Source organism: Aquarana catesbeiana, linkage group LG08 (assembly GCF_042186555.1).
Source record: "Aquarana catesbeiana isolate 2022-GZ linkage group LG08, ASM4218655v1, whole genome shotgun sequence".
In the NCBI taxonomy this organism is placed as follows: Eukaryota; Metazoa; Chordata; class Amphibia; order Anura; family Ranidae; genus Aquarana; species Aquarana catesbeiana.
Genome location: NC_133331.1, coordinates 276,429,134 through 276,437,482, shown reverse-complemented (window position 1 = coordinate 276,437,482; position 8,349 = coordinate 276,429,134). Strand labels below are relative to the sequence as shown.

The 8,349-nt window shown below is 45.5% G+C and overlaps 1 long non-coding RNA gene across 4 annotated transcripts in view; it reads right to left on the bottom strand.

Annotated features, from left to right (window-relative positions):
- Positions 1-8,349, bottom strand: part of LOC141106543 (uncharacterized) — a 46,336-nt gene continuing 37,987 nt past the window's right edge. For all 4 annotated transcript variants that reach the window (XR_012235730.1, XR_012235729.1, XR_012235731.1 and 1 more), the window contains exons 4-6: positions 6,583-6,689; positions 3,601-3,714; positions 1-3,404 (exon numbers count right to left, since the gene is read on the bottom strand). This is a non-coding gene — a long non-coding RNA (uncharacterized lncRNA). The remainder of the gene's footprint in view (positions 3,405-3,600; positions 3,715-6,582; positions 6,690-8,349) is intronic.

Genomic DNA, 8,349 nt, shown 5'->3' with positions numbered 1-8,349 from the left:
TGTTTATGCTGTATAGGTTAATGCGCACAAAGTCTTTAATAAAAATCCACAGAAAACTGTATGAGGAAAACGATCGGCGACAAAAATGATCAGTTTTTAACCTGGACAGATATCTGGAGTCACAGAGAATGTTTTCTAGCAAAAGCCTCATTTCACCTTTATTTTTATTTAGGCTAAATGTAAATCAGTACATAGTCCATGAACTTCTCATAAACCAGCCAGTAGCTTCATTACACCAATCAATGCTCATCATTTTCTCTGGTTTAGAACATGACAGTCCGATGATGTAGGTGACCACAGGATATGTACAGGACTTTGCCTTCAGTGGTCACATTCCTTTACACACTGAACCGATATGCAGAATGGTGGCCTTTTTGTGGTTCCATCATAATCATGCCCTATAAAGGAAGGAAACAACCCCGAGTGCCGCACATCATCAGAACCCGACAGTCACTATAGTAGAAGTAGCCTCAGCATGGCTCTGTCCAGGCCATGCCCCCCCCCCCCCCCCCGCCCATAGGGCTTAGTGATAAAGGATCTGCCCTGTGGGCGGGGCGAAACGCGTTAGCAGAGCATGACCTGGACAGAGACTCGTACAAATGCTCCAGATACAAAATGAATCAGCTCAAATCACACTGCAAAGGATCGCATGCAATTTCTCTCACCGCTCCTGTGTCTGTGAACCCAGTATAGAAAGGAAAGCGCCATCTAGTGCAGCAATGGGCAGTTTTTTAAAATGTTATAACTACTCCCGTTAAAAAGTACATATCTCATCAAATCCAAATCTGCATAGTGTTACTGTTCCGCCGAAGATTAAAAACCATGGCCGCTGGAGGTGCTCACAGGGCTGGAGAAGATGTATAGGCGGGTCCACCCCCAAGCTGACATCACTTTCACCCTATACCCACAAGGGTCCCGGAACTTTTCCTCCAGCCCTGTGAGTACCTCCAGCGGCCGTGGGTTTTTTATCATCGGCTGGACGGGGACACTATGCAGATTTGGATTTGACGAGATATGTACTTTTTAATGTGAGTTGTTCTAACATTTTTAATAAAATGCCCATTGCTGCACTAGATGGCGTTTCCCTTTCTATACCTGGTTCACACACACAGGAGTGGTAGGGGGAAATCGCATGCGATTCTGACAATTGCACCGCATTCTTGTTCAAATCGAATACGATACTTTGCACTGCAATTTGAACCCATTCATTTTGTATGGGCTCAAATCGCACCGCAAAGGTATCGGTTTTGCTATTGGTGAGTATTTAAAGCCGAGTTCTACCCAAAAATGTAACTTCTGCTTTTCCGGTTCCTCTCCCCTCCGGTGTCACATTTGGCACCTTTCAGGGGGGAGCAGATACCTGTCTAATACAGGTGTTTGCTCCCACTTCCGGCAATCTATGCCATGCCCAGCCCCTCCACCCCCCCCCAAGCTGTCTTCTGGGAGACACACAGGTCCCACAAGACAGCAGAGACCAGTGAGGATGCGCAGAGTGACTCACGCATGCGTAATAGGGAACCAGGCTGTGAAGCCGCAAGGCTTCACTTCCTGAAGATGGTGGTGCCTCCACCCAGGAGCCGAGGGACAGGTCAGCTTCGGGGGAGGACATCGCGGGCTCCCTGGACAGGTAAGTGTCCATATTTTAAAAGTCAGCAGCTGCAGTATTTGTAGCTGCTGACTTTAAGAAAAAAAAATTGGCGGAACTCCGCTTTAACCGAAAGTATTGGTACTTGTACTCGCCGATAAAAAAAAAAATTAAAAAGACAGCATAGGTGCAACCCTAGCTGCTTCTACTATAGGGATTGTTGGGTCTTGATGATGTGCAACACTTGGGGTTATGTCCTTCCTTTACACTGCATGCACTAAGCCAGGACGGGCTCTCCCCAGCCCTACACCCTTAGTATGTATCAATGGACTGGGACACACAGGAACCTCGAGCGGCACCCCTTGTTTTTTCACAATGGGTCCATCTTAATCATGATGACTTAGAGGAAATTGACCTTTTCCTCTACCTGTACTTATAACATATCTTTAACCACTTGCTTACAGGGCACTTAAACCCCCCTCCTATCCAGACCAATTTTCAAGCTTTCAGCGCTGTCGCTCTTTGAATGACAATTGCGCGGTCATACAACACTGTACCCAAATGAAATTTTTATCATTTTTTTCACCACAAATAGAGCTTTCTTTTGGTGGTATTTGATCACCTCTGCAGTTTTTACTTTTTTGTTAAAAAAAAGTAAAAAACTGAATTTTTTTAAAAAAATTGAAAACAAGTCATTTTTCTCCTTCATTGATGTACGCTGATGAGGCGGCAGTGATGGGCACTGATAGGCGGCAGTGATGGGCACTGATGGCTGGCAGTGATGGGCACTGATGGCTGGCAGTGATGGGCACTGATAGGCGGCAGTGATGGGCACTGATAGGCGGCAGTGATGGGCACTGATGGCTGGCAGTGATGGGCACTGATAGGCGGCAGTGATGGGCACTGATAGGCGGCAGTGATGGGCAGCACTGCTAGGTGGCACTGATTGGCACTACAGGTGGACATTGATAGGTGGCACTTGTGGGCATTGATAGGTGGCACTTGTGGGCATTGATAGGTGGCACTTGTGGGCACTGATAGGTGGCACTGTGGGCACTGTTAAGTGGCACTGATGAGGCAGATATGCCTCTTCCACTTGGGGACCGATGTCCCTGACATCTGAGCCGGTAATTGGCTTTTTTTTCTACTCACGCTGTCAGCGTGAGTAGAAAAAAAAAACCAATTACCGATCTTTTGTTTACATCTTTCGATCAGCTGTCATTGGCTGACAGCTGATCACATGGTAAGGGGGCTGGGACCGGCCCCTTACTTAGATCGGCGATCAGCCGAGGTCTCAGTGACTTGGTGATCACAGCGCGCTCGGCGCGCACAGGGGAGGCCGTCATATGACGGCCTCCCGGGAATTCAGATCCGCGCTGTGGCCGTCATTCGGCCATAGCGCGGATGTCAGGTGGTTAAGGTTGGATCTCTTCTCTTGTTTTATGTGAAGAGCAGGCCATATAAAGTCCACCAACCAGAGATTGTCAACCCCCAACGGATAATCCAGGAGTCCCGATGCTTCACTTTCCAGATTGTCATACCCGATGTGACACTTGTGAAGGTTTCCCGCTTTCACCTATTTTTATTTGGAGCTGGGAAAATGTGAAGGTGGACGGGAGCACCCAAAACTCCAAGCACGATGGCAGGGGGTTACAACCACAAAAATCCAAGACAGTAGTAAAAGGTGACTCTGCCCACCACCTATAAAACATAACACTGGGGGTCAAGAGGCAATCCTGACTACCCCAACAATCTGCTGTATTCTGATAATGCCGAAGACTTCTTCACCCCGTCCCAAATCCGAGCAGCGTAGTGAAACCTACAAAAAGGAAAGGGGGAAAAAAAAAAGTGAAATGATCAAAAACACAGAAACAAAAAAAAAAAAATAGTATAAATTTGTAGGAGTGAGTTCCATTGTCCCATAATAGTCACCTCTGATAGAATGTAAATCAATACACAAACATATCTGAGCTCTCTCACTTCATTGCTGTGAATAGATCGCAGGGTTCACTTACCAGTTCAGCGTGACATAGACATGATCTGACTCCGCAGTTTGCTGATCATGGTGTGAAAGTTGGGGTGACCCTTATACTCAGGAAGGAAGGAGAAGGGAGGGTTTCCCCCTGAACCTACAGAACAAATACAGACATGGAATTTAAATATCTCCAAATTACACATTTGAATAGACATTTAACACAATACAGCAATCCCTGTGCTGAACCATTTACACCATTTACTCTGCGCTGGGCTGTGGAGGGGCGGGGGGTGACCGACTCAGGCTCTCAGTGGCTCACTGAGAGGCTGAGCCGGCTGTCAGTCCAGGCACTTGGCGGATCCTGACCCTGTGGCCGTGATGACTCGGCCCCTGGACTGACAGCAGTGACGTCAGCAGAGAAACTGTCACAGGAGTGCAAAACAAATTGCACTCCTGTCAACAACAGGAGTAGTACAAGCTTTGGCTATACTATCAATTAAGGAGAAAAAAAATTAAAAGTTTTTTTCATTTATTTTATTTATATGGATCCCACAACATGGATCAGGTAGGGACTTGGACAGGTGAGAGTCAGGAGGAGGGGTGATAAATTCAAGTGGAATTAAACTCCACTTCTGAACTTTTACAGTGAATATCTCTTAAACTTTCTCTGTTTAGAAGATATTCACACAACATGCAGCTGGTTCCGGACCTTCAGAGCTCCATGCTGGAGTGGGATTTGCGTGGGAGTGATGTCATTGCAGCCCTGGCCACTCATACAGCCGAGAGGAAGAACGGGTGAAGTTGGCAGCACCGGGGAGCTGTGACAGCACTGCGCTGGAGGGCCCTGTGTACAGGTAAATCTGTCATAATGTGCTAGCATACGTTGCATACTAGATTATTATTTTGTTTTTTTGTGCCATCTATGTCCCAGCTAGGGAGAATCACTGCAGTGAAAGGTGGGAATTGCTCACACTTTGGGGGGACAGGACAGGTAGTGAAGGGAAATCTCCCCAGCAGGATGAAGACAGCAAACAAATCGGGGTTGATTCATAATTGGAGAGTGCAAAATCTGGTGCAGCTCTGCATAGAAACCAATCAGCTTCCAGGTTTTTTTTTTCCAGCGACACCTGTCACTGAGAAGCGCAATGACGTTGGGAGGTGGACGTACTGACGTCATCCTGCTCCTCAGTGACAGGTGTTCGCTTGCTGACCGGCCATTTTCAAATGCTTATTTTTACCTTCACAAATATAAGTGTACTACTTTTTCTACATTAAAACTACTGTGGTTCAGTCTGCACTATGGAGTTCTCCTCTTTATGTTTTTGGGCAATATCCTAATTAACCCTTGATGACTGTTATTCAATCCTCAAGCCATTAGAAGTGTGGTCCAGGCTTCCTCCTGTCGGTGGGGTGATCTATCATCCGTGTGGAAAAGGCCCTGGCTGGGTATTAGCCGCAGGCTCCCCTACAGCTCGCCTTTGGTAAGCCTATATTTACATATGTGGTGGTGGTGCACTATCGCTTCAAGGTGGTTCTGTCTGCACTTCTATACACAATGGTTTGGATTGTGTTTTCAGCGAATCATCACAATTGTATTCAAGCATTCACTTTAGACACATTTAATTCCTTTGGACTTTTTGAATATATTTTTTTTTATCACTATTTCTTTCATTGTCAGCGCTGCTCTTTTGCTATATTCCCATAGACACACTCCTAAACCTTGTGGACAGCCTTCCCAGAAGAGTTGAAGCCTTTATAGCTGCAAAAGGTGTAACGACTCAATATTGAACCCAACAGATGAAGGCTGGGGATGCCATTAAAGTTGCAGGTTACAGCACTTCTACTACAGATTTCACTATTCAAATCCTAATGTGACATTGTAATAATTAATTAATTATGTAAATATAATATATATATATTCCAAAATTATTACAATGTCGCATTAGGATTTGAACAGTGAAATCTGTAGTAATCTGTAATCTTCCCTTCCAATCAGCTCTCCTCACTGAGGTCTGCAGAGTGTAACTTCAGCTCTCCGCCCCCTTTTTTCTGAAATCTCAGAAAAGCTTATAAATTTGGCAGTTGGTTTGAATGGATGTAGAGAAGTGAAGACTGCAGATAAACAGATGCAACTTATGTAGGAAGATTTGTTTCATCTCTGTGTATCACCTGAGGATAGTCCCTTCACTGGGACTATGTAAGGGTTTACATCCACTTTAAACAGGGTTCCAGTCGTTTACGTGTTTATTAAAAAAGTCAGCAGCTACAAATTTTGTAGCCGCTGACTTTTAATAAACACACACTCACCTGTCCCCCGATCCAGCGATGTGGCCGCCCGAACCCTCAGTTCTCTCCCTCGCCTTTCCCCGGCGTTACAAATGTGGGCTTCACAGTCGGGTGCGAGACACGCTGCGCCTCCTCAGTGGCCAGGCAATCTTCTGAGACCTATGACGTGCCCCAGAAGATTGGAGGGAGGGAGGAGGAGAGGAGAACTTCCACTCAAGTCACCTAGGCAACCCGAGCGGAAGCGGGGTACCTGTCATAACTAGGTACGTGCCCCCCCCCCCCCCCAACAAAAATGACATGCCAAATGTGGCATAGAAGGGGTTGAGGAGTACTTAAAGCTGAACTTCCATTTTTAGGTGGAACTCCGCTTTAAGGGACTTAAAGTCAGTGTACCCAGACCTGATATACTGTATATGAGCTGCTGGCTTCCTTTATCTCGAGCATCAAAACTGTAGATCTTAGCTCCACCCTTCTGCCACAATCAGTCTCAAAAATATTGTTCCCCTCTTACTGTTGTTTCATAATCCATTACATTATAAAGAATGCGGCATTAGCAATAATACTCCATGGCAGGTGGGAAGAGATGGGAACGCTAAAGGAAAGACCTGGTCAAAAAACACATGGTGTCCACTCATAAATGAATACAAAAGTGAAGAGTTTAGAAAGTTAGACAGCTGCAAAGTTTTACAACATAATTATAGAGAAGGATCAAACCCAGAGAGAATAAAAGACATACCAATATGGGGGTAGTACTCAATGCCTTCATCTGCCCCCGATGATCCGCTGGACTCATGGCTGGGAGACGGTAGCAATGGCTTCAGCATTTCAGCCGTCTGGAGAAATCTGAGAATAAAAAGCTGCAGTCACAAAATTGAAGTATTATGGTTTTTTTTTTTATGTGACAAAGATGTCAACTTAGACCCCTTTAGACTGAGGCAGTTTTCAGGCGTTTTAGTGCTAGAAATAGCGCCTGTAAAGCGCCTGAAAACTGCCTCCATGCCGCCCGAATGTGAAAGCCCGAGTGCTTTTATTTGTGGGATGTTAGAAAAAGTCCTGCAAGCAGCATCTTTGGGGCGCCCCTGCAATGAATGGGCAGCGCTTCGGAAGCGGTGTTAAAATCGCCCCTCTAGCGGACGAAAAGCCCCGCTTAACAGCGGATGATCGGTGCCTTACCGCAGACGAAGGGGCGACCCTTGTGTGAAAGGGGTCTGAGTCATTCGGGAGAAAGTGAGAGGGTCTCTCTGATCAAGTCTGCCTGGGATTACATGAAGAGACAGAAGGATTAGAGGCAGCCGACATCCACATAAGGATGATAAAGTTACCACAGCGCTGTCACTTTAAGAACATGAATGTTAACCTTGGACTGCTAGCTGTTCATCAAATACCCAAACCAGAAACTTTAGGCAATTGTCTGAACTGTAAATCGCTATTCACAGCGCTGTCCTTAGCATGGCTATCAATAACACAATGTTACTGCCATACACATATCCTTATTATTTATGCATTTATGTGAAAAACGCACAAAATAAAAAGTCCCAATAAATTCCAGAGAATGTCTCTTGCAAAGTGTCTTGTTCTTAACCACTTCCGGACCGCTGCACGCCGATATATGTCCCTACTTTGGGGACGGATATCTTTGTTATGGCAGCAGCTAGCTGCCATAACCCCAGTATCCCCATGTTCAGCAGGCGGTCCGCTACAAGATAAAAGTGAACTCTGCGGCGGATTTGCCGCAAGATCACTTTTATTGGCAGCGGGAGAGGGCCCCCCCGCCGCGATCCGGTGCCCTCCGCCGATTACTGGAGCCGTCGGCAGTGGCGGAGGGGATTGGATCCTTCCTGTGGCTGCGCATGGAGACGAGTGAGGGGAAGATGACCCCCACCCATCTCCATGACACTGCAGGGCAGTAGCGACGTCAAAACGTCACTTCCGCCCATAGCTCTTAAAAGGGCCATTTTTTTTTTTTTTTTCATTTTTTTAATTGCATTTTAGTGTAAATATGAGATCTTTTTGACCCCAGATCTCATATTTAAGAAGTCCTGTCATACTTTTTTTTTACAAGGGATGTTTACATTCCTTGTAATAGGAATAAAAGTGACACAATTTTTTTTTTTTTAAAACAGTGTAAAAATAAAAAATAAAAGGTAAAATAAATAAGAAAAAAAAACAAAACATTTTAAACGTGCCCCGTCCCGCCGAGCTCGCGTGCAGAAGCAAACGCATACATGAGTAGCGCCCGCATATGAAAACGGTGTTCAAACCACACATGTGAGGTATCGCCGCGATCGGCAGAGCGAGAGCAATAATTTTAGCCCTAGACTTCCTCTAACGCAAAACATGCAACCTGTAGAATTTTTTAAATGTCGCCTATGGGAGATTTTTAAGAGTAAAAGTTTGTCGCCATTCCATGAGCGGGCGCAATTTTGAAGCGTGACATGTTCAAATATCAATCAAATATATCAATTTACTCGGCGTAACATTATCTTTCACAGTATAAAAATAA